At 40.1% G+C, this 27,114-nt stretch overlaps 1 long non-coding RNA gene across 1 annotated transcript in view; it reads left to right on the top strand.

The window, feature by feature from the left end:
* LOC140688386 (uncharacterized) overlaps positions 1–27,114 on the top strand; it is a 139,099-nt gene that overhangs the window by 101,895 nt on the left and 10,090 nt on the right. The window contains exons 11-12 of the long non-coding RNA XR_012063030.1: positions 3,082–3,172; positions 4,987–5,211. This is a non-coding gene — a long non-coding RNA (uncharacterized lncRNA). The remainder of the gene's footprint in view (positions 1–3,081; positions 3,173–4,986; positions 5,212–27,114) is intronic.

Here is a 27,114-nt window from a genome sequence, read left to right as displayed (position 1 = left end):
GCTTTTTGGCTGTGATGAGTAGTGTTGCCGTGAATATTCCTTTAGGAGTTTTTATGTGGACATTTGTTTTCAGTTCTCTTACGTGTGTGCCCAGACAGCAGAATTGCTGGGTCATTCAGAAACCAAATATTCAACTCTCTGAGGACCTACCAGGCTGTTTTCCAAAGTGGCCACGCTGTGTTATGTCCTCACCAGCAAGGGCTGCGCGCTCCGCTCCTTCTGTGTCCTCATTAGTGCTTGTTACTCTTTTTTTTTCTTATAACCTATTGTAGTTAGTGTGAAGCGGTTTCTCCTAGTGGTTTTGACTTCATTTCCCTTACAGCTAATGATATTGAACATCGTTTCATTGTGCTTATTGGCCATTTGTATATTTTCCTTGAATAATACATTTTCAGATCCTTTATTCACCTTTTAATTGAGTTGCCTTTTTAGTGTTGAGATGTAGGAGTTTTTTGGGATTTTTTGTTTTTGTTTTTGTTTTTTTTTTACATTTGGAGATACAAATTCCTAATCAGATAAATGATTTGAAAAATTTTCTCCTGTGTGTTGTTTTTTCACTTTATGGATGGTGCTCTTTGAAGCAAATTTCTAAATTTTGATGAACTCCAATTTATCTCTGTTTTCTTTGTTCCTTGTGCTTTTGGGGTATTATTTAAAATCTGAGTTATTTTATTTAAACTTGTATATATAAAATAACATAATTCGTAGGACCGTTCTAGGAGATGGGTGAGGTTGCTGTCCCCAGTCTATGGATAGGAGACTGAGATGCAGAAAATTTCACTGAAATATCAGTGTCACAGCTACCCAGTGCTGTGGGAGTTCAGACCCTCATGTTTGTCCCCAGCATCTGTGCTCTTCACCACCATGCTCCACTACTGCCTGGAGTCGTTAATGAAAACGTCTTTCCTTTCTTGATTTCTTGTTAGTTTGTTTTCTCATTGGGGACCACATCTCCTCATTTTCCTTTCGGAAATCAGTGTAGATTTATTTTAGGTCTCATGTAGGCAGAAGCATTGTTGTCAGATAACTTCTTTATTACTCACTCTCCAGTGATGATTGTTGCTAGTTGACCTAATCAAGTCATGCTTAAGTCTTTCCTGCTCTTGACACTTAAAACAGTCATGACTTACAGAATGCTCAAAGAAGAAAGTATTTGATTGATTTTATTTTGCTACCCAATCAAACCAATCAAATAAAAACTCCGGTGTTGACACAGACTATAAGCCCTCCAGGCTAGGGTCACTGTCTTCCTTGTGTTTCATTGGTTTGATCACAGTGTCTGGATAGTGCCTTTCTGTCCAGCAGATTTGTGAGGATACGGTGCTCGTGAATCATTGTCGGGACAGAATTTTGAGCACAGACTGTGTTGTTCATTTCCCAAGGGAAAAGATAATATAGAAATACTGCTCAGATCTATTTTAAAATTAAGCTTGGAATTTTGAGAAGAATTCAAGGAACCATACAAAGATCATTTTCACTAATTTTAGATCTATCTTAGACACTTTATGGTTACTTAGCAGAATAACTTATCATGTAGCTTTGACAAGAGGACTGTAGTATTGATTATTTGTTTTAGTTGAAATATTCAAACTGTGATAAAGTAATCAGTGCCTATAAATGAGCTAATATGTTTGTATTTCTATGCAACATGGGAGCAGACTTCATATGTTTCTATATAATATATATGACTGTGTTTTAATCTGTCTGACAGTGTTTTTATACATTTTCAGCAATTTTGTAACTTTAGAATTCTTCTAAGAAATTCACTCCCCATAATATTGCAGTTTGTACTGTGTATCCTGTCTTATGCATGGGATTCCACTGTTCCCTCAGTGAGGAATTTCCTTTCCTATTGAGTTAGTAACAGAGTTAAAGGATCTGTGATATCTAGGCCTTCGCTCTCCATGTGTTTGCAGTTGGCTGCCAATTAGGATTTTGCCTTTCTTGAGATTTCATTGTTCAATTAGAAGTTTTGAAAATAACTATTAGTATGTTTCACTGGTCTCCCTAGAAACTTGTGTTTGTGCTTTTCAGTTTTCAAATTATGAAAATTGTATATGCACACTTGTTTTTAAGTAGTCCTTTTTCACTAGATATGTGTTTACCTCTTTATAGTTAAAATATTTTTTTTCTCAATGAATGAATCGGTGTGCATGTTTTAAAATATAGCTTACTTTTTATTTTTCTTATTCTAACAGGTATATTCATGCTACAGAATTTAGAAAATAAGGATAAACTCAGTAATAACTTAAAAATGGCCTCTAATCTCACCTGGAGATACAGTTGTAAGGTTTGAAATTGAGAATTACAAGTCCTCTCACGTTCTTCTTTTTCAAGTACGTTGTAGTTACTGAGACCCTCGAATTCCCATTTGAATTGTAGCAGCAGCTAGTCAGTTACTGTAGAGGAGCCCACTGGGATTGTGATCGAGACCACGTTGAGTATACGGATCGCTCTGGGGAGCACTGCCATCCCAAGAGCGCTGTCATTTGTTCCAGGAATGTGCGTGGTGTGTCTGTCTGTCCAGGTATTTAGGTCTTCTTTAATTTTTTTTCAAAAAATGCGTAGAGTTTACATAGTATTATTTTATTTTTTATTTTTTGCCTTTATACTGAGTAAAAGTGTGCAAGGTACCGGGATCAGAATTGTATTATAGCCCCGCCACTTGCTGTCACCATGGACGCTGCGGTTTCTTTGCCCGCTGTAAAATCTTGCACAAAATAGGACGTCAGTAACTCTCTCTTGAATGAATGATTATATGATTGTTGGATGATGCTTGAGAGTCCTTGTGATAATGTCTTTTTCCCAAAATTTCCCCTCTTCTTATCTATGCCCCTTCTCTTCCTTTCCTCCAGCCTGGGTTTCAGCCTGTCTGTGGCATTGATTTTCCCTGTCTGTGGGCTCTTCCTTTCACTAGTTCACGATAATGTTACATGTGGGCTGTGGAAACGTTTTAGATGTCAAGAAAGGGCAAATCCATTGCATGCTAGTATTTTTAGACTGTGGTATTCTTTTATCAAATGAAATTAAATCAGGCTGACACCCTGAGCCCTCCCCTGAGCTCTTTTTGCCTTCCTACAGGTGATACTGCTCTGGTTGCTGCATGTGCCTTTCTCCAGCCTTGGTTTTGGAGTTGAGTAAGTCACCATCACTGGAAACCTCTCTTTAAAAGGTGAAGAGAACATTTGCTCCTTCTCCCTGGTTGGGGACTTGGATGAGATGAGGTAACAGATAAAGAATGGAGCCCCACCTCATTCTGACCCCTGCTCTTTCCGTTCATTCTCCAGGGGAAAAAGTACAGTTCAAAAATATAAAAATTGTGAGCTAATGATATAGACAAAACAACCGAACATTAATTAAATATCTTTTCATGCCAGAAACAAATGTATTATACACACAAAAAGCACATAAATTACGGTAGCACTGTGATTACAAACGTGGTTCCGAGTTCGAGTCCACTTCTGGAGTGACCAGTCCTGTGAGATGGAGAACTGGTAGGTCGGCTTAGCCTCTCCCGGACTTGTTTTCTGTCCTGCAGAGACGGGGCTCGCTAGGCGTCCCCCCCGTAGAGGTTCTGTGGGGCGTAAATGACGCGCGTGGGCAGCCCGAGCACAGCTGCTCGTTCCTCGTAAGTGCAGGATGGCGTAGCTTTTGTGGTACGGTTTTATGACCGCCCCGTGTTGACTCTCTGCTCCGAAGGGATGCCTTGTGGTTTGGAGATGGGATTCTCACTTCAGTGAATACCCAATGATTGTGTTAATTGGGCCCTGCTGATTTGAATCTATTCTTTATAAAGTACATATTGTAGATATATTTTTCAACCATTCATGCTTTTTTTTTTTTACTATTTATAATGCTACCCTCTCATCTCTTGGTGTGACTTTTCATGGAATCCAGGAGACAGTCCTAAGCTACCTGCCTCTTCACACTTCTCCATGGTGGTTTTCTTCCCTGACTACAAGAGGGTTTTACATAGGAAATTTTTTTTGTTCCCCTTTTCTTTCTTCTTTTGTTCACCTTTCCATCTGTCCATTTATCTACCCACTGATTCTTCTGACTTGTTCCAAAATGCATTTCAGGCAGCTTACAGAAGAACAGATACCAAAATAAACAGGTGAGAAAATGGGGCCAAGTTCAGACAGTGAGGCTAGGAAGTGACCCTGTGTGATGGTTACAGGCGTGAGACACACACCTCTGCCCTGTGACTTATAAGATCGACAGAAGCAGTGTGCCTCAGTCTCCCTGCAGACACAGGGAAACAGGGTTTGTGGGAGATGCTAACTGGCTGTGAAATAAATAAGTGGCTGAGGAGAAGCCCAGCCTTTCCATCTACTAAGGCTTAGGAGAATATTTTGAGTGTCTTCCAAAACCAGAGTATTGCATCTTTTCTTTTGTGAGAGTTCTACATATAGTTGGTTACATTCTATACCTGGAAATTTCTCCAAAACTGCTTCCCACGTGAGTCCCATGGCTCGGGAATGGGGTGGTTCTGCTCATTGACGGGTGTTGGCCAGAAACCGAAAATGACAGCCTCAAAGGAGCCTGGGAATTGTCAGTTAAGTTTTGTCAGTGCTGTAGATTTCAGAAAATGGTTTCACCGTGCCTCTCTATCTGAGGCGGCAGCGTGCTCTCTTACCAGCATCAGGAGCTCATGGCCGCGGGATGGTGGGGGTTGACTGCACTGCCATCAAGACAGCTGGGCTAGTCACTGCAGACGTGGTGTTTTTACATAGTACATTTCATGTTCTTTAAAAGGTTTCAACAGGTAGTTAATTAACTGAGTTAATTAACATTTAATAGATATGATGCTTTGTTGAAAAGACAGTTATAGGCAGAATATAAGTTGTGAACACTTTAAAACCGGTTTCATTACTGAAATTTCAGTAGGGAAGATTCTTTATCTTATTTACGCCTCTCTTTTAAAGTAACAATGAAACAAGACAGAAAAAGCAGAGGATGATTTCTGTTCTTCCTCTCGGCTTGCAGGTGCCCTCACCTCCAGTGGCATCCATCCAGATGCCAGCACTGACACTGGCCGTGCTGAGAACTGCCTCAGCCCTGAAGACACAACTGACAACTAGAAGGGGGCCACGCCCTGTTACAGCAGGTGCTCTCACTTTGTGGGTCCTTATGTAACTGCGTGGTGTTATTCAGGATCGCCCGTTCTACATTGTGTGACGCTGCTGTGGTGTCTCCTAGTTATTTGTTTCGGTAAGTACTCGTGCATGTTTATCAATGTGTTTTACTAGACATCTAAAAATGCTTTTTCCAGGTGAAAAATAATGTGTATTTAATATAAGAGTCTGAAAAAAGGGGCAAAAGTGTCTATCCTGGTCCGACTACTCAGAGATAATAATAAACACTTTAACATCTATTTTCTGTTCTTTTCATCAGTGTGTATTACCTCTGTCATAAAAACCAGCGAGCACTCTATGCCTGATTACTATGTGGAGACCTCCATTTTCCATTTGGCTTATTACACGTTTTTCTACAATATTCTATCTCCCCTGGCATGATTTTTAATGACCAGTATAGCATTCTGTCTTGTGGAGGCATCATGCATTTTATTTCGGAATTAAATAAACTTTTAAATTCCAAGTATACTTAACTGATATACTGAAAAGAGAACTGTGGTTGTACCGAAAGACAGCTACATCCCTTCCCCTTTTTTCCTGAAAGTAGAAACTGCTGACAATGTGGAGTATGTATATCATGAACTTTATGCCTATGTTATATATATATATACACACATACATACAGATGCGTATATGAGAAATCTATGTATATGTGTGTGTATATATACTTTATTGAAAAATAAGGCCATACTATATGTATTCTGCAGCTCGGTTTATTCACTCAAGTGTATATCATAGACGTCCTTCCACTCCAGACTCACCCGGTCCTTTCAGATAGAGGGGTCTCCTGATGTGCAGGTTTGGTCTCTTGTTTAAGGACAACTTTGGTGGGAGTGTACTGTGGACAAGGCCTTGGGCCACGCTGAAACGCCGGCCCCTCAGTGCCCACAGCTCGCCTTCATTTACGGCATCATTGTCTTGATGGTGGACATTTAAGTTTTCTCCAATTTCCACTGTCAGAAAGGATGTTTGACTGGCATCCTTCTTGTACAAACATTCCTGTGATCTTGTATAAGTATTCCTTTAGTTAAGGATTCTGAAAATTTAGTCCGTGGATGTGACAATTACATACATCACAGGCTCCTTTCAAGTGACTCAAGAAATTCCTTCTACAGTGGGGAATGAAAAGAAGTAGAATTACTTATGTAACCAATGCTCTATCGCTGGATATGATTTCACTTCAGCTTTTCTTCCCACCATTGTATACAGTGCTGTGTAAATGCTCTGATGAGTACATCTTTTTGAACTGATTTTGTTTCTATACGAAACGATTCTTAAAAGTGGAGTTGAGTCTGTGTGTACACACATTTTTCAGAGTTTACATATCCATTGACACGTCGTCCTCCAAAAAGATCTCTCACAGTTTTTTTCTCCCACAGATGGACACTAGCTAGAATATCTTTGAAAAATATTTGGCAATATGATGAGCCAAAGTGCTTTTTCATTGTTTTAGTTTGCACTTGATGACCAGTGAAGTATTGAGCATTGTTCACTCATTAGCCATCTGATTCTCAAAAAGTGAATGATCCCTTTGTCCTTTGCAAACATTTAAATGAGGGAGCTTCTTGTTCCTTTGTGACAGCTCTTTGTATGTTATCAATATTAACCCCTTGTCTTCATCAACATGTATCACAGAGCTTCTTGTCATTTCTTGCCTTTCATTTTGTTCAGTAGGTTTATTTTGTTTTGGCCCAAAATAAACTAAAGATAGTAAATATATTCTTTTTGGGTTTATCCTTGATATTATTCTTAGAAACACTGTCTTATAATGGTATAAATCTCTTCTGTAGGTTTTTTTAATCTCTAAGATGGAGATGATAATAGTACTTGTCATAGTGAGGAGAAGTTGAATTAATATGAGCAAAGGGTTGTATTTGCTGTTATTAGTACTTTCTAATATTTACATCACTTTCTGTAATTTTTATTAGGGTCATTATGACCGGAAAAGAATTTGTTTTTTCCAGGTGATTCTCTGATTGTCCCAGGACTATTATTGAATTCAAACTTTGCTCTTTGGTTTGAAATCCCACCTGTACAAAATACTTATGTATACTACAGTCTCTTTTTGAGCTCATGGTTTATTTCTGTCAATCTTACTTTCTTCCTCCAGTGCTATATCTTACATATTGTAAACATTTAATGTCTGACAGTGCGATTTTTTGATTCTTTCTTCCATCCCTAATTTTCTTGGCTAGTATTATGACTTTATTACTCCTGAAGAATTCTAAAATACATTTTTAAACTTAAGAAAAAACAGATAAGGGTTATCATAGGATTTTTTAGTAAGTTTTGAATTACCTTTAGGAAAAAGTACATCTTTACAAAACTGCTTTCCTCCATAAAATATGTTGATCTCTCTACATTCACACCTCTTACTTTACCCCTCAGTACAGTACTGTACTTTCTCCATGTACAACATGGGCATTGGTTTTGAGTTTATACCAGATTACTGTTGATGTTTTTGTTAATTTTGTAAGTGAAAATTTTTTGCTATTATATTTTGTAACTGTTAAAACTGACACCTAGGAAGGCAGATTCGATTTGTAAATACTCACTTTGTTACTTGTCATTTAAAATTGCAAATATTAAGTAATTGTTACAGAATCCTTTCTATTCTGTTTTTAAAAATTTGTTTCCAAGATTCTCAAAATGGTCATAGCTAAGTAGTATAGGTGGGGAGACAGATGGAGAGCGGTAGTGTGGCTCATGTACAAACTGTGAGCAGTTTTATGGCTGCCTTACGCTGGAAAAGCCGCGGAAGAGCCCAGGTCAGACCAGGGGTGGTTTTGTATGCACTTGAAAGCCAGCTTTCCTGCCTCTATGGTGAAACCTGGTGGGCGAGGCAGGTAGATGATCAAGGTCGAATGGAGGTTATTGGCTGCAAAAAGTGCTGTGTCTGAGAACTGGAGACCATCGCCATGAGAAATGCTTGGTGCCGGGAACAATGCAGTGGAGCTGGGGAGCCTGTATGTTAAGGATTCTCGAGCCCTGGGAGTGGGAAGATCAGACTCTGCATTCAGATCTGAGTATGAATTCATCCTCTTTAGTTTATTGGTCCTCTGACTTTTGTCAAGTTATATACCCTCTTTCAATTCGTGTTTTCTTGTCTCTCAAAATAGGAGAATTACGGCCTGCTGCTAGAGTGTTTGATCAGGGTAAATAATTTGTGTCTATAAGATCCCACGTATAGTCACAATCTCAGTGAGAAATGGGCTATCGCCTCTTCTTCTGCAACTCAGTGCTAGACAAAACATGGGGAAAGCCAGTCCCTAATTTGTGTGTGATGCAAGTAGGAGCAAAATTAATGTCTTGCCTTTCCCTAGCAGTATTCTTACTGCTTTGCTTCATTTAACTCTTTCCTTCTTTCCTTTTCCCTTTCCCCTCCTCCACCAAAAGAGACTGAGACTCTCAGAACACTAGACTCAAATTACTTTAAATGTTGGCTCATCCCCATGAAATGACAGTGACATTAAAAATATCTGTACACATTCCAGACTTGATTATATTTGATTTACACACACACACACACACACACACACATAATCAGCCTACCTCCCACTTGCAGAGGGAAAAGGACTACTTTTTCTGAGTTTTCATTCACTGAGCATGAGGACAATGTCTCTTTATGCAGACTTTCACCAGGCTTCGTGCATGGTGTTTTAATTGGATTTCTGCTTTGTGGCCATAGATATAGTCTTCTAATAGAAGAGAGAAAGTGGAGACATAGAGATTCTGGTGAGATATTGGTGTCATCATATTTGAGTTGGAAATTACTTAAGAGAGCATGGAGTCGTAACTATTTATGGGTGAGAATCCATGGTGGTGTAACTTGGACAAGAACATGGGTCTTCTGCCATCGTGTCCACGCGGGTGAAGAGGCAACTGGGCAGGGGATGGCAGGGATCCTTCTTGCTTGAGTTCCAGGGTCTTGCTACTTTTCATTGCTCAGCTGCCTTTAGTTTATGTCCATGAGGCCTCTCATGGGAAGGTCACTCTGTCCTGACAGCAAAAAGCTATGGACCCACTCATATTTCCCAGAGTTTTCTGCTGACCTGCTGACACTTTATATAAATGAGAACTAAGAAACTACTTAATATAAAATCCTTATTATTATCATTTGCCCTCGAGCTCCATAGGAATGGGGTGCCGTCTCAGGCTGTCTAAAGCTAGATCTGAACAAAGATAGGGTGATACACTGTGCTGCTGGACCCTCCACAGTTGAAGGGTTTTCCACCTTTGTTTTTAAAATCAGGCAGATGAGTTCAAATCTTGCCTTTACCAGTTGTTATCTTTGTGACGTGGGGGAGAAACTGTTCTTTTTTGTGTCCAATTTTCTTAAACTGTAAATAAGTTCAGTATGTATTTTAAGATTTCTGATTTAGAATTGAATGAGCTAATTCTCTCATTTATACCTAAAATAGTGATCGCGTGGTTCTATGCTGGTGCTTTGGTAGTTGATTACTTAGGGACTCGGCAGTGAGAATGGGGGTGGGGGACCCCTGGATAACAGAGCTTATATTCCAGGATATGCTTGTAAAAGAATGGATGTGCAGTGGATTTTTAGTAAATATCAACTCCTTTCCTAATCTGCATTGATTGTGTATATATCTTTATACTAATATATGAACAATTTTTATTGCATCTTAAGTCTTATTAGTATTTACAATATGTAGCTATAAAAAATACGTGAAATAAAATGATTTTACCTTTATTTTCTTTTCAATAAGCAACAAAATAAAATAGAAGAAAATAAGGTTTGAAGGAGTAGAAATAATTTTATTTCCGTGGAATCAATTCCGTATAATAGGTTTTTTGATCATGTTGTTAAACAGCATATAAAATTGATAGGTTATGACATACTGGAAATGAGGAAACTGTGGAGACATACTACCTCCAATGCAGTCATTTTTTTACCAAGTCCAAACTCGTTCTGCTTGCAGCATGACAGGCCAAAAAATGGGAGATGAGATTTTGGAGTAAGGAATAGTGAGTTTATTTGAAAAGCTGGCAGACCCAGAAGATGGCATACTGTTATCCAGGAGATCTCTCTTCCCCAAGTCAGAATTCAGTCTCCTTTTACAGTAAAAAGCGGCGGGGGTGTGGTTGGTTGTTGCAAACTTCTTCCTGTACGAATTGTTTCTCCTTGAAATCCTTCGTTCTTGCAGCTGTCCATGTGGGTCAAATCATAGTGTCCCCGTAAAACCTCCAAAAAAAAAAAACAAAAGTTATTCTCTATTTTGCAACTTGCCATCTCTACGTAAGTGTAGAAGAGCTAACATCCTTGAAGATCAGAGCTCAGAGAATAGGCTCTCCTGTATATTTCAGGCTAAAGGCAACTTCCTTTCAAAAAAGGTGCAGAGATAGCAAGTCTCAGCCTAGAAAACATGGTACAGGTTTAAAGCGAAATGAACGCATCTAACATGGAGTCAAATTTGTTCTTTTGTATTACAATTTCTTTTTCCACCTCATAAATAATTTTAGTAAGAAACATGAGTAATTTTTTTCTTTTTGCTTCTTAATAACGGATGAGTGGGCCAACTACAGTTTTGTGAGCAGGGATGCTGTGCGTGCCTTGGGGTTACAGCAAACTCTTATTGGGGGTGGTCGACCTGCAACATGTCTGAATCCTGGTGACTGTTGGTGAGAGTCCCCCTAACCAGGGGCTCTCTTCAAGAACCAGCATATTGGCATTGACATCTGGAGACCTCTTTTTCAGCTGCAGGAAATTTTTTCAGATACTGTGATGGAAAAATCACCCCAGCTGGGGATAATCAGGGAAAAAAGGAAGAGGAAAAGCGCTTGGAGTAGAGTAGATGAGAAGGACAGAAAATCAGGGAGACTGGGGGCCTGGCAGCGGGGCCTCGGTAGACAGAGGAGCAGAGGTGGTGAGGGGCCCGGCTCCGGAACCAGCTCCTGCACCTGTCCCCGCAACCAAACCACACAGCTTTTAATTGGGTCCAAGACTCTCTCCTGTCTGGATGTCACCCTGGGCAGAACCTTGAGAATCAAAGGTAAGGGGTGGGCAGCACTCACCTAGGGGGTCACTGAGGACTTTGGTCTAGTCCACTGTGCCTTTTCTAGTCATGTGCCTTCACCTGTTCTTTATCTCAGGATCTGAGAAGCAGGAGGAAGGAACTCAGGGAGCGATCCAGGAAGACATCTGACTGTGTTAAGACACGACAGTCACAGCGACACGGGGAGTGGAAACACTTGCAGCAAAGTAAAATAACTTCACAACTATTGCATCAGAGGTGCAGGTGTGAGAGATCCTAAGCCCGTGTCAGAGTGCAGGGGACAAGAGGAAAGAAATTGTATTATTAACACTGACAATTGAAATTTTGTTAAATAGCCTGCTACTCTTAATTGTATCACTTGAATGTATGCAGGAGTGTTTCAATGAGAATTTACAGGTTCACACAACCCCACCAGCCCCTCTTGCTCCCATCGGAGATGGGATTTCTCAAGCAAAGTGCCCCTCCTGCTTGCGTGGGCCACCTTGCTTGTCCTCGCCTCGGGCAGGGCTGCTGCAGGGCACTGAGTCCCCGAGGCACGGCCTGTGATACATGACAGGAACATCTCTACTCTTGAATGGGGGCCTCCTTTTCCCCCTGCAGTGAAAGAATGCCAGTGACTCAGTTAGAAGCATGCTTCCAAGCTGTCCTACCGTGCTATCACCATCTTGAAGCGGTGACTGAATCTTCTGAAATTCTCCAGAATGTGGTTTACATTCACCTTCGTCATCTGAGTGTGTGTCCTCTTACAAGTGGAGGAATTACTGCCATTTCCCTGGAACATACTCACCACTAGTCCATCTGATTTTTCTGTGCTAGGATTCAGTATGGCATGCTAAAAATTCTTCAGTCAGATCTTGAAACCCTGACGAAGAGGATTATTTATTTCATTTCTTTATATGATAGTATTTTACTTTCAAAATTCAGAGATTTCTGTTCTTCAAGGAATTTTTTCGGGGTTTGGAGAAACAACTTTGCTCTTACCATTTTGTGACCTGTTGCTATATGCCTCTAACTTGTCTTCTATCACTTGTGAGGCTGTTCCATTTGTGACCCTGTCCAGGTTGTTCATGTTATACAATATAAAGTCTGTATAAGTACAGTCCCTTTTTCTCGGAAGACATTCCACAAATACTACCTGAATCTGGGTGTGGTTTTAAGAAGACAGAATCATTAGAACATGTCCTTGCAGGTTGCAAGTGCAAAATCCCCAAATCAATAGTCAAGCTCAACATCTAAAATCTTTCTAATCTACCTTGGATTTGTATGGATAAGTGAAGCAGTTTGCAAAGAACTCAAGACCAGGTTTAGAATACAGGCAGGTGTAGCTCAGCAGGTCCTCCCAACCTGTTGCTCTCCCAGTGGGTGGGTCCGAGGGAAGAGGGCATGTCCTGCCCTCCCTGAGCTGACAGTTTCATAGCAAAGACCTTCAGCAGGTGAAGAACTTGGAGTTTCTTCTAAGAACCGTGAGTTTGAAAAGAGTCCAAAAAGCGCGGGAGTGACACAATCCTATTTGTCTCAAGTAGGGGAGAGTGGCTGTGGGGCCACTTGGGAGACTCGTGAGTCCAGGTGGGCAGTGTTGGTGGCTTCCACTTCAGCGGTGGGATGGTCAGTGGGTAAAAGCGAACAGATTGAAGGCATGTTTAGATGGTAAAAAGGAAAGGATGAATGTTTTCTGTGAAGGTAGAATGGATTAAGACCCAGGTTTCTGTGTGGATTAATGTGGTAAATTATGGTCCTGCTGTGCTCTGAGGAGGGAGAGCTGCATAGGGAGTTCTGGGGGAAAACTGATGAGTTCAGATGTGGGTAAAGTGAAAGGCTGTTAGATGTGTGGTCTGGGAGCTCAGGTGAGAGCCCGTAGTGAGTAATGGGAGGGGAGAGGGACTTTCAAATCATTTTGTCTTGTCAACATACAAATACGTATGAGTTATGACACACTTAACACCCCTATATTTTAGATTATATCCCAGAAATATTTTGCTGTATTGACTGCAGAGGTTCTTAATTATTTTTAATAGAAATAAAATAAATAGAAACAAAATATTTGAGTTAATGAACATCTTAGAGTTGATGTGTGTCCTTGAATTTATTTTGATACCTCATCTGTTTATAACCATAATCTACAAAAAGTTATCTTGCTTAGCATAAGAGTTAAACAGAGGGAAGTGACACACACTGTTGGGGGTTGAAGCTGATCTTCTTGGGCAAATTATGCAGCCTCTCTGTGCCTTAGTTGCATCTTCTGTGACTGCCCCCGGCCCCCTCATCAAAGCTGATTTCCTAGACTAGATGTTGTGGGAGTCTGCTGAAGGGAGTAAGAATAGGTAACTGCTAGGGATACTGAAGAGAGAGACAAAAACAGATTAAAGCCTATAAACTGTGTACAAATACTATCAAAGAAGAAAAAAATCAAGCAGTGTTTTGAGCCAGTTACCGTAAGGGAAACAAAATCACGAGGACGCAAAGCTCTTGAGCATGTGAATATTGTGGGTGGGAGGGTGTCATAAGAAAAGGGTTGAGAAAAGGACTTTTGGTTTCCCTTGACGTTTCCAGTAAGGATGGGGAGCAGAAGCGAAAACCCCCGGTTCACAGAAGAAGATGCTCTTTTTTGCAAAACTGACCAAAGGTTGGAGACCAGTCATTAGCGGTGCTGGCAAATGAAGAGGCTTCTGAATGGGGTGGGGCACTTGCTGTGACTTCCAGATGAGCTGCTGGCTGGGGGCTGTGAGGCGGGCTGTAGGTTTGCAGGGTGGCCCGGGCATAATCTCTGGGTCTGAGGCTGCTGATCTGATTAGCAGACCTGGGCACCTCCAGTCCTAATGGGGCAGCTCGGGATGTGGCCTGGGACACCTGCCGTGCTGAGGGCGAGAAGAGGGCTCCCCTGAGGGGGTGTCCCTGCGGAGAGTGGGAACGTCCTCCTGCAGGGGAGGAAGAGCCTCTGAGCAGGGGGCCGGATGCACAGGCAAGACCAGCCTGAGCACGGAGGTTTTGGGGACCCGGAATTCATACAGTGGCCCGAGCAGCCTTGTTCCTGCAAAACTGGAGGGAAAAGATGCCGAAAAGGCAGGCTAGGGACAGACCCTGTGGTGGGTTATGAGTGACAGGAAAGGACTGCTCAGGCAGGCACGAGAGAACCCTGTGGGCGTCCCAGCTGGGGCGTCAAGCAGGAGGGAAGAACAGAGTTATAGACTTTGCCACTTATTAGCTGTGTGACTTTGAGCAATATCACCCCACCTCTCTCTATATATATCTTCATCTGTAAAGTGACACAGTGACAAGGTCGTGTCATCAGATGTATTAGTTTAGCTCTGATCCTCTTTGTCGCCCTGTCAGTGCTTCCCTGCAAGGTTCTGCAACGGCTGCTCTTACCCTGAGACGGGAGGGCGTAGAGGGACATTGTAATTCCCGAGGGCAGGAAGGGGTTGCTTAAATATAGACATGTAACCGCCTGCAGCTGCAGACCTGCAGGCAGTTTTGTGGACGGTCCTGGAGAGGACTTTGGAGGCCTTAGCATCGTCTTAAGACTTGTTTTTCCTTGGGGACCGGATTTGACTTTGCAGATTAATGTTGAAGATTTGGGCTTCTTTCAAAGCTGTTTTCAGAGATGGGTATATACGTAACATATAGTACAAAATAAAATGTTTTTATTTAATCTGTGGGACTTTGCAGCTGTTGGAGCAGTTCTGTTGGCCTGGTCTCCACGGAGGACACTAGGGGTCGGCAGACAGTGCGGGAGGGCAGGCAGCCCGCAGTGTTTCGACGGGGGTTCTCCCGAACATGGCGCTCTGCTGAGTTGACTCTTCTCTGAGTTTGGTTGCCAAGTGAGCAGACAGCAAAGTAATGAGTTCTGGAGGGGTTGTATAATGACAGGAAGAAAGAGGGACCCGTAGTTTTTCTGGACTATAACACGCATTTGGTTCTTGATTCAGTGTATTCCATTACAGAATTGATGAGTTGTGTCTATTCTGGGACTTCATTGAAATAATCTTTCAGCCTAAAATTTAATAGTTATGTTTTATTTGGCGGGAGGGCTCGAGCCTGGATGACAGACCCTCAGATCACTCTCAGGGACTGCTCCCAAGAGGTATGGGAGGAGCTAGGATAAATAGTAGTTTTACAACAAAGACCAGGTACTTAGAACAATAAAAGATTGCTTGTTATCTAAAGAAAGCCAGATAACTAAAGTTCAAGTATTTAGTGCTTTTCTATGTATGGGATGAAGTAAACATATGGGTCATTGAATTCATTTCTTTGGTAAGCACCTAGCTATGTAGGGACAGTATCCTCTCCTTCCTTATTCTGAGTCGGCTCAGAGGGCACCACTGTGAGTGACTGAGAGGCTGGGCTGCAGGCATGTCCTCACTGGTGTTTGACAGCAGCCGCTGATGGCTTGGTTTCAGCATTCTTTGTTTACTGACATGGTTGCAGTATTTTCATTCACAGTTCTCCCCCCTTTTTCCTAAATTCGACCAATATCTTGAGAGACATTTCATGACCAATTGTGTCCCACGGTGCTAGGATGGGTCATTCCTAGTTCAGGTGAACAATCTTTGGATCTGCCATTCATGGTGTTAGGTTTTGTCTCAGGCCCGGATGATACTAAAATTTCTCTGGATCGCCTGTCTTACTAGTCTATTATGATACAGGAAATGTTTACCCTTCATTACTAATTCCCATACCTAGAAACACACTATTATAATTATTTTATGCAGGGTTATAAATTTTATCTATTTCTTCAAGATGTTTAGCCATCATCAATCTTGTAGGCCTAGTTACACATTGGGAAATATAACAGACAACAATTTTATAAAATAGACAGGATATAAGTAATATAGCTAGTAACGTTAATGAAGTCACGAGTAAGAATTTAATAGTCAAGAAGCTATAATTTTGGGTTAAAATTTTGCTTGTATTTCTGATTGAGTTTGAGTGATCTTATGAGAAATTTCATATTTATGGTCAGGGTCAGAACAGGTATTAATTGGCCAGGTGAGGTCTCTCACCTTGTAAGAGCAACAGTTGCCTAAACAGAAGTATAATTTCTTTTTAAATAATGTTTCTGAGGGCTATCTAGTTTGAGGGTTGGAGTAAGGTAACCCACCAAGGTAACACAGAAGTACTAGACATAGGTAATTTACCATAAACTTAACAATTGGAGTAGTTCATATTCAAAGGTAGGAGAAATTGTCAAAGTAATTGTTATACAAGCTTGGTCTGGTGTCTTGGGTCAGCTGTCTACCTCATATCTTGTCTCCTTCTCATCCTGGCCTGGTAGCTTTTTCTCCATTTGGGCATTGTTTTAAGGTGAGGAGTGCTCTATAGGCCAGTGCACTGCAGGGGCTGTTTCTGATAGGAAATGAATCCGAAACTACGTTTCCTTCAGCTTTTTTGTCTATGGTCTAGTTAAGAGTACTTGATAAAAGTTCCTTCCCTTCAGGTTGGAGACAGTTCTTTAAGTCATGCCTGTTGCAGTATGTATAATCCCCTGGCTGCAGGTCATGGGGCATTGGAACTTTACCTAAGGATAGATTACTGAGCTTCAGAAACAAAACTAGTGTATCCTTTTCATAATCCAGTTAAACTGTAGAGAAATGTGACATAACAGCAACGAATGATCTGGGAAGTGTCTTAGTAAATATGGACTTCAATTAACAAAACTAGAATTTAATATCCACTAAAATATAATCTTTTTTCTCTCTAAAGTTACACTCATTTTTCTCAAATATAGCCAAATCAAGACTAAATTCTTTACAAGTTAAGTCTGATTATTTGATCATATAGGCTTTTTTAAATTGGCTGTGTTGGAAGTTTTAATACGGTGTCTCAGGGTAGAATGTTAATAAGATTTGCCAAGGCCAGGAAAGCCACGTCAAGGGCTTGTCATGTATTTCTGCCTCACAGATTTAGGTAAATTCTTTTCTCTTTAAAATGCTTAAAATTCCTTGAGAATCCTATATCTGTTAGGAGATGATCTTCCTCATTTGTCTGATAGAGCCACTGGGGACCTAAGAGATTTTAGTCTCTTGAGCGATCATATAGAGAGAAAAGTTAACTGTTTCAAGTCTGCTTACATAGGTATAATTTATCAAACTTCTGTGATTCATAACTAGTTTAAGAGGAAGAGTTTCTTTATGTCTGGGAAACAGGTTAAAAGCCAGTAGTATTTCAAACAAAATCAAAAATGATAACCATATTCATCAGTTTACTCACTGCCTCATAACAAATTCTTTTAATCAGAGTTTTCATTACACATTAAAAATTCCTTACCCTGTTTAGTTCAGTGCTATAGTTTGGAATTTATTAGAAATCAATAAATCTCCTTGAAGAACAAGCAATTTCAAAATCATCAGAAGAAAACAATTAACTGTCTATATATGGCAAAAGATTTAAAAGCATGGTTAAACACCGTTACACTATAATCTATAAAGAAACCTGGTCACTATATCCAGAATTATCACTGGTAACATTTCAGATATACCAGAATTTTAGGGAGTCCATATAATTTCTACAATTTCTATATTAATAATATTTTCTCATTCAATATAACCTTAGAAGATTTATGATTCATTTGACAATACCATGTTATTTAACATGGCAAATGAAACTTACTAGTTCAAAATCACTCCCTGGGATGTTTCAGGGGCCCTCTGTAGCATCCCAAACTTAACTGGAGATTAAAAGAACTTTATTTAAAAATTGATACCTGGGGAGCTTGTTAAAAGATTTCAGAACACTTGGTCAGATAAACATATAGATCACTGTAAAGTAGTACTAATTCATTAACAAGAAAATACATCAAAGGTAAAGGCAGAACAGATCAACTAAGTGATATAAGAAGTTTTACAATCTGTTACTGAAAGTGGATTAACATTTTAAGAAAAATTTTTCCTCTTAACAGAGAGAAAACCAAATCTAGCCTTGTACCAGCTTACTTCTAAGATTCATTTACTTTGCCCAATTTGATTCTAAACTTAGCCAATTCTGACCACGTACAAAACTCTTTCCTTAGGTTTCCTCTTCCACAAGCCTTCCACAGCTTTCTATACTCATATTAGTGTCCCTTATTTTCTCTTCCATTCAGAAGTAACCAGATTCAGGAGAAATTCACTATGTTTCATTAACAAAATATAATTCCATTCTTATATCTTCCTTTACACATTTATATTACTTTCGTAGGATACTGAGATCATTCCCTTACTAATAGAGACTATTTCAGGGTGGCACCAACCATTTATTAATATTTCTAAACACCTTTAGTTTCACTATAACAGGAAGTTAAATGCTAAGTAATTCATATTTCAATCTTATTTTATCTGAAAATGGCATAGCTATTAAATAAAATCCTATCATTTAACTTAATTTAGCACAACTCTAGAATTTAAAGATACCAAACATTTACAGATTATCTTAAGCATACATTTTAAAAACATGTTTTAAAAATTTACCCAAAACTCTCATCTCATTTGAGTTTAATTTACTTAAAATTTTACCATACCACATTACGGTATTTTTTTTTTTTTGACAAAACTGCAACAGATATAACAGGATCTTATTTGACTTTCATTAAACCTGGGTACAGTAAAGGTATTATAGTTAATATTGATGACTTTAAAGATGTCTATATTAATTAGAACATACTTAAACTAAACAATATCAAATATTAAATTAGTATTGAATATTTTCCAGTTCACGTGACGCTGAAAGTCAATTTGTTCAGTTTTTATCTTAAAAATACTTAATTTTTAAGCTCTTGTTTTTTACGTCAATTAAGCAGAGCTCTTTGACTTTGTTTTTTTTTTTAGCAGTAGAAATATCTCACATCTATAATGTGTACGCAGGCTTATAAACAGACAAAAGCTAAAGATCTCATAGCTTCACTTTAAAACTTACTTGTAAGATAGGTATAATAATAGTTGCAGTAAGCTGAATTTCTTGCTCAAATCACTAAGGCTTAGTATTTATGAAACAGACAGTTAAGATTGCTTGACAAAGTCTGAAGGACCCGTTAGAGTTCTGAGTTCATAAATGCCAAAAATTTCTTAGCTCTAAGTTCTATTTCATTGAGCGAATTAATTAGGCTCAGTCCTAGGTCACTGTTTGCTGCATTTACCTTTCTGATCTGCAAGACAAAACAGAGTCTTCCAGTTCCCCAGAAAACTGCTCTGTCACCCAGACCCAATTTTATGTCCTTAATTGGCATTTATGTGTCAGTGAGAAGAGCTGTAAACGAAGAATTCCATGTTTTAAAACTTTAAGGTTTACTGTATCATGTCTTCCAAAGCTTGCATAAGGCATTTAGTAAAGTCTCTTTTCCTTGAGTTATAAGTTAAACCCAGGGTAAATCTTTTATTATTTTTTTATTAGCCACTAAATATTTGTTTTTAGTTTTACATTATATTGGACGGCTCATGTAACTCTACTGGTTTCCTTTACTTTGTTCAATTAATATTTTTTGAGGGACAGATATGTGCCCAGCCTTATAATACCAAGAAGGGGAAGCATTTTTCCATTGAAACATATCTATCCCACAACATAATTAAGCAAAAGTTTTATATAAAGACCATTTAAATATACCAATTTTACAAACTTTTATTTCAATTTTTTAAAATCTTATACCTTTAATTTTTATATTTATTAGGTTTAATCAATAATTCTTATTTCTAGAAGGAGTGCCAGAAGCCTTTTTTTGTGTGTGTGTGCATTCTATCTAATTTTATAGAAAAGTCTCTAGGATGCCCAAGTTTCACCAAAGAGCTTAGGCCCTTCTCAGTTTTTAATTTGATTAATTGGTCTGTTGTCCCAATCATTGATCAAGTATGTCAGTCTATATATACATATATTTTAAACTGTGGTAAATAAAACTGACATGTTTGAACTTTAATGTTGGGGGGCAGTAGGTGATCTCTTTGGCCCTTTTATTTAATTTTACGTAGTGTAGTATCAAAACCTTGTATCTAAATCCAAAAATATCCATTTTATTTACCTCATTCAAAATAACCATATAAAAATATTTATCCATTTGGGATAAGCTACTTATCTTTTTTTTTCCAACATTTTTACAATCCTTTTCACAGTTATTCAATTTAATTAACATTAATTATTCTAAGTTTTTATTAGCATCTCTAGAACCATTTAGTGGAAAGGAAAATCACAAATGTAGCTTTTCAAACCAGTTTTTTTTTTAACTAAGTTCTTAGGTTAAACATTAGATGTATTTTTCTACCTTTAAACTTGATTTTAATAGGTACCAATAAAACAGCTGTTTATAATGAGATCTCTTTCAACTGTCACAAATTTAAAAGTTTTTCCAAATTAAAGGATCCATCATATGACCATCAATTTATATATATATATATATATATAATATATATATATAGTGATTTTAAAACAATAAGATGAAGAGGCTATTCCACATGAGAGTGGGGGTGTTGCCTAAATAAAATTCAAAGGTTTACTCTCCAAAAGCTAAAGGCCTTTGTGGTCCAGGCTGATGCAACAATTTAAAGATGGTAAAATATCTGAATATTGGTACAATCAAGGAATTGCTTAGAATTCAATTTATTTGCGTGGCAACCATATGTACAAAATACTTGTACCTTTTGTATGGCACAGTCCAAGTTTTCCTTTTAAAAAAAAAGTACACATATTTACACATACATACACACACTTAAAACACCGAGAGAAAGATAAAACATTTACATTTCAAGGACACAGGAAGAGAAATCCAAGTTACCCCTAAAGTGGAATTTGTTTTTATAAGTTCAGAATTCCAAAAAATGTTATTATCAGGCCTGGTTAGTTAATTTCAGAGTGAGTTTTTTTTTTCTAATACCCAATTAATGTTGTAAGTTTTGTACGTATATAAACCTGGCTGGGGTAAGAGTTGGAGGCTGGCAATCTGTCATTTCTTTTTCTTTTCTTTTCTGTTTTTTAATTTTTGGAAATTTCTATTCCCCATTGTAAGGTCGGGTTCTCAGAATAAATTTGCTAGTAAGATTTCCCACTGAGACAACTCTATGGCATGAAGTCTTTGCCTCTACCACTCCTGGAAGATTCTCTGTCACCCGAGAATGCTGTTACCAGCCAGGAGGAGGGTCTCATTTTTGGAGTTGAAATATTCCTCATAAGAGTTTTACTTTCATCCTGAGAAATTCAATGGAGGTAACCAAATTGAGGAAAGCATTAGACCAGCCTCTTACCTAACCACTCAGTCCTGAACCCAGTGTCTTTCAACTTGGACCCACTCGGGACGTCTCCACTGGGTGAGTATTTTCCTCATATGTTTCCACCAGCCCCACTTCGAACGTCTCCTCAAGGTGGGTATTTCCCGTTATCATTCAACCAGGCCCCACCCAGTATGTCTCCACTGGGTGGGTAATTCACCCCAGTTACTTTCAACTGGAGGGCCACTTACCTGGATACACCGCCAGATAAAACTCAGGATCATCAACCAATATGTTAGATCCGAGAACCAGGACAGACTCACCCAAATTCATCTGGACTCCCCGAGGAGCGGATGGGCACAAAGGGCCACTGCTGGTACCAAGGCTCTGGTTACTCGGAGAGTCCAGGTGGAGAGAAGTCTGCTCTGGGTCCCTGCATGGTGTCCAAAATTGTTGACTGAAATACATGTGCAGCCTAAAAGTTAAGAGTTATGTTTTATTTGGCGGGAGGGCTCGAGCCGGGATGACAGCCTGTCAGATCTCTCTGAGGGACTACTCCAAAGAGGTTGCGGAGGAGCTAGGATATATAGGAGCTTTACAACAAAGACCAGGTTGTTGGAACAATAAAAGATTGCTTGTTATCTAAAGAAATCCAGGTATCTCAAGTTCAGGACTTTAGTGCTTTTCTATGTATGGGAGGAAGCATATAATTTGGACTCACTGAATTCATTTTTTAGACAAACACCTAGCTATCTAGGGCAAGTATCCTGTCCTTTCTTATTCTGAGTCTGCTCAGAGGGCACCATTGTGAGTTGCTGCAGCGGCTGGGCTGCAGGCCTGTCCTCGCTGGGGGGTGAAGGCAGCCGCTAAAGACTTGGTTTCAGTATTTTTGTTTACTGACATGGTTGCAGTATTTTCATTCACATTGTGGTATTTTCGTTCACGGGCTGATTATGGATAATCTGCAACCTTGGAAAGCAACCGAGATGGAATTACTGCAGGTACCTTCTGCTTCAGTAAGCCGTGTGCAAACATAAACATGGAGGAAGCATACATTTGGATTTGGTGGTGTAGGGAAGGGTTTCTGCACATTACAGGAGAACACAATGCAGAATTCCTTAAGTCCACCTTTGTTTACTGTAGTGGTTTCTGAGAACAGTTTATGGTAATTAACCAACATTGACAAACGGTGGCACACATTGCATTTAAGAGCTGGCCAGCTGCAAACTTGTGTATTGGACAGGTGGATTTCATAGGCAAGTGGTCAGGTGGATGGGAGAGAGAAGGAGCCAAGGCCTGGGCCCAGATTCCGGTTTAAATCACCATCTCATCACCATAGGGCCTTGGACTAGAATGTAACCTCTCTTAACCTGTTGGTGAATATGTGAAGTAGGCACGATAATATTCGTTTCTTCCTGGGATTGTTGTAAATTCTAAAGAGTATTATAGCACACATGAAGCATTTAACACACTGGCACTTAGCAGTGTTCACTTTGTGCGGCCACCACGCTTGGTGTGTGTCAGAGCCATAAAGGAAACCTTGGTCTATTGAGGATGCACTAGTAGCCCCTTGGCTAGGTTGTGAATTTGGTGATTTACTTTAATGCTTGTAACTCTGTGTGCAATGGGCAGTTATTTTCATGGACAGATGAGGAATCTCAGGGTAAAAAACACTGTGAAATTTGCCGAAAGTCAGACCATAATTTTGGGTGCAGGGTCCTCTGTTCTGCATGGGCCCCTGGGCCTTCTGCCCTCTCCGTTCAGCACCAGAGCCAGATGTGGGTTCGGCTGTTTCTCAGCCCCGTATATCCAGCAGGCGGCAAGACACACCTGGCCCTGCGTTTCTTGAACAAAAACTCCGGAGGAGAGGCAGTTAGAAAAGTGATAAACATAAAAACAGATGACTGCAAACTGTGATCAGCTCTGAAAAGGAAAGGAACACGTCTCACTGTGCAGAGCTGGGAGCTTTCCCGTCGGGGCTGCTCTGGGGGCATTCATTTCAGCTAAACAAACTCTGCTGCTGCACCAAGTCAGGAAGGCAGGGCGCGTGTGGCCAGGTAGACAGGACCTTGTTAATCATACTCATTCCACATTAAGTGGCAGCTTTCACGGGTAATTACCTAGTAAACACATGTCGGCCATAATCATCACGCACTTTGCTTGGTAGTTTTATTGGCCCCACCTTTGAGATGAGGTCATTGAAGCTGGGGAGTTTGCTGCATGCCCGTGATTACCTTGGAAAAACCCCACTGGTCTTTCAACCTAGACTGGTGTGGCTGTCATGTCCCAGCCCTGTGAATGGCATCGTATAGCTTCTCCCAAGTGGCCCAAATGACTGACATTGATATTCTTAATTTGTAGGAAATGGTATGTGACAATAAGAGAAAAAGGTAGTAAGAAATTGTTTGGAAAACTAGAAAAAATTCCAATTCTTCCCCAGCTGGGGGAGTGTACCCTGTGTCACTCACCCCACTCACTTCCTGTCACCTCCTCGCTACCGACTCCGTGTTCAAAAGCCATTCTGAGCCTTTGAGGAACATTTTGCCTCATGACAGTGTTGATTATGACCTGCGACCTCTCTGTCCCTGGTTAACTCTCTCTTCAAAGCCATTTTAATTTTATGCAGACTCCTCTGCTCAGATGTAAGACTAGCCTCTTTAAACTTCTTGATGCAGCTCCTTAATGAAGATCTTGGGAAGGAATCCCAGCCAACACCTGGGAGGTATGCACACAGTGACTGCAACCTCAGCATTTTGTGAAGTTCAGAATCAGAGGGGTGGGTGACTCAGGAAAGCTTTTTTAAGGTAACAAGGGGAAAGTGAAAGGACACAGGCTGTGTGAGAAAGAAACGTCGCAGTCCAAGCCAGCAAGGCACCTGCGTTCAGTATGGTGTGTGGAGAGTGCAAAGTTCTCACATAGAAAGAAGTGGTGGAATGGGAGGGAGGACAGTTGGGTACTTTACTGGGTAGGGAAAAAGTGGGTTGAATATTTCCTGGTTGAACAAAAGGATTGTGACATGATGTGCTTTTATTTTGGAGAGAAGGATTTTGTGGGGACAGGCCTAGGAGAACGCTCTCTGGTTGGGGAGTCAGCACAACAGAGAAACACAGAAAACAGGGCTGACCCCAAGACCCCTGCTGGGGGAGAGTCTGCCCTCCAATTGGAGCCCAGGAGGCTGCTTCTGTCCCTTAGCTCGGGCCTCAGAGCTCCCTTCACAACCCAGTCCTGTTGATACAAGGAAAAAACGCGGGGCATTAGAAGGGCTGTATCCCAGGCTTTGGTTGAGCCCCTGGGGTGTGCCCCACCAGATTTTGTTCCTTGGCTTCATGCAGTAAAGAATTGAAGAGTAAGCCAGGGTTGAGTAAAGGTAGATTTATTCAGAGAGATACATTGACAGGCAAGAGAAACGTCACTAGGTGTGGGGCTTTGATGCTCAGATTAAAAGCAAGTACACACTCCACAGACAGAGTGTGGGCCTTCTCCAAAGAGGGAGAGAGACGGGTGCCCGCGAGGTGGCGCTGTGTTGATCGTTTTCTTGGGCTTGGTGGTTTCATATGCTAATAAGTAGAAGGACCAGCCTTAGGGCAAGGGGCTGGGATTCTCAGGGAGTTGGCCATTTCCCACCCTGTGACCTTTTGTGGCTAGCCTTGGAATTGCCTTGTTGCCTGGGGCATGTTATTCACCATGTTACTATTACAATGGGTGTTTACTGAAGCTCAAGCTCTGCTAGAAGTTAAATCTATTCATCCTGAGCCTCAAGGCCTATTGGGGGTTGAATCCTTCTCCATTTTGATGTTAATTGCTGTGGCCTTCCTAGATTGTCTCTGCTCTGCCCCCTTCCATCCTGTCTCACTGTGATGACACAGAGAGAGCAAAGGCCGGGCCCTGCCTGTGCTCCTGCATTTAACAGCGGGGGGTGTAGGATGGGCTTATGATGACTCTGAGTGGTGAGAAGGATGTTTCAGATTTTCCCACGAGAGACATGGGGACCTGCCAGCAGCCACCGCAGATTTATCTCACGGGCATTATCGCTTGTGTTGTTACAGAAACAACAGGTCAGCCAAGAAAAAAGCACCACTCGGAGGGTAGGAGTACTGAGATTTATTAAGCCGGCGGGCTCAGAGGGGCTTCTGTTCTGAAGCTCTGAGCACCTCCAAGACCTGCACATGAGGTTTTATAGGGGTAATTAAAAGTATTTGGCTATTGTCTAATAAGGCTCAAACAACAAAAAGCAAGGAATTAGTACACTGAAGCTTATCAATTTGGAACAGATTACGATACTGACAATTGTTGACCTTGGATTTATGAGTTAGCTTGTTAGTCCAGTAAACTGACAATAAACTTCAGATTTACGAGTTAGCCCAGAAAAACTTAGATCAGTAAACCAACACTTATCACACTTAGATTTGTGACTTAGATTGTTAGCCCAGCTGGGCTTTTCCTTCGCAGTGTCACTTATCTTTTCTATTTTTCTTTTTTTTTTTTGGTAAGTATTTAATCCAAATTTAATATCAAGGTTTTTTGGAAAAGAATTTCTCTTATTCTTTTCTTTGGGGCTCTTTTGGGGGTGTAGGTATTTAGGTGTATTTATCTGTTAGTGGAGGCCCTGGGGCTTAATCCCAGGACCCCGTGCATGCTAAGCACATGCTCTACCACATGACCCATCATCTTTTTCTTTTTGCTTTAGCTGCCAAGAATCTTACAGCTGAATTTCTAGTCGGCCTTTAACACTTACCGTGACTTCATGGAATCCATTTTTTTTTATGAGTTTATCTCCCCGTGGTTTCATTTAAGTATTGAATCTCCATTTTCTCTTCACTCTCAATTTTGCCTTTTTGTTGTTATGGTTGTTAAGCTGTGTTGAAAAAAATTGTTTAATTTCTCTTTTAGCAGGAGGCTCAAAGTGAATATGTAAACAAACAGCACACATAAATGGTTTTATACATTCTAAGCTGTTTAGTAGTTACTTAAAAGCCGAATTGAATATTAAAGTGATAACATTTTAAAATTATTTAATTTTTTATAAAGATACAGCTGATTTAAAATGATATGTTTCAGGTGTACAATAGATGCTCCATTTATAGTTACTGTAAAACATTGGCTGTATTCCCTGTGTTGTAAGTTACATCCCTCTAGCGTGTTTACATTACATGTTGCAGTTTGTATAAGAAATTTGGGTAACGCAGAGTCTGGGACGTGTCTGTGTCTGACCCAGGTTCACGCAAACCCTGCCTGTCAGAGCTCAGGCCCTCACTACTGTCTGCAGGGGAGTGAGTGGAGGCAGCTCTCATCAGCGCTGGCACCGCCCTCTGAGTGGCAGTGACAGCAGTGACTGTCTGTGGACGTGCAAAGTGTTGTTCCAAAGCTTTACATGCATTTCTGCTTTTAATAATTAAAGCCCTCCTGTGAGGAAGTGTTTTATGTTTTTAATGAATAATACATTTTGTTTTGATATTGATAGACTTCAAACCTCTGGAAAATTTACAGGAGTAGTACAATAAACGCTTAGATACAGTTCACCTTAAAGGGCACTATTTGGCCTTTTGTGTCTGGCTTATTTTACAATAAAGTTTCAAGTTTTATCCATATTGTAGCCTGAATCAGTACTTTATTCTTTTTGTTTGATAATATACTTTTTCTTTTTTTTTTGGTATATTTAAAAATATTTTCATTGAAGTCTAGTCAGTTTATAATTTTGTGTTAGTTTCTTGTGTACAGCAAAACACTTCAGTTAAATAGGAAAATTCCTGTATTCATTTTCATATTCTTTTTGAACATAAGTTACTATAAGATATTAAATATATT

This window comes from Vicugna pacos, chromosome 22 (assembly GCF_048564905.1).
Source record: "Vicugna pacos chromosome 22, VicPac4, whole genome shotgun sequence".
Classification (NCBI taxonomy): Eukaryota; Metazoa; Chordata; class Mammalia; order Artiodactyla; family Camelidae; genus Vicugna; species Vicugna pacos.
Note: the sequence above shows the minus strand (reverse complement) of the source record. Positions and strands in the feature narration are given on the sequence as shown.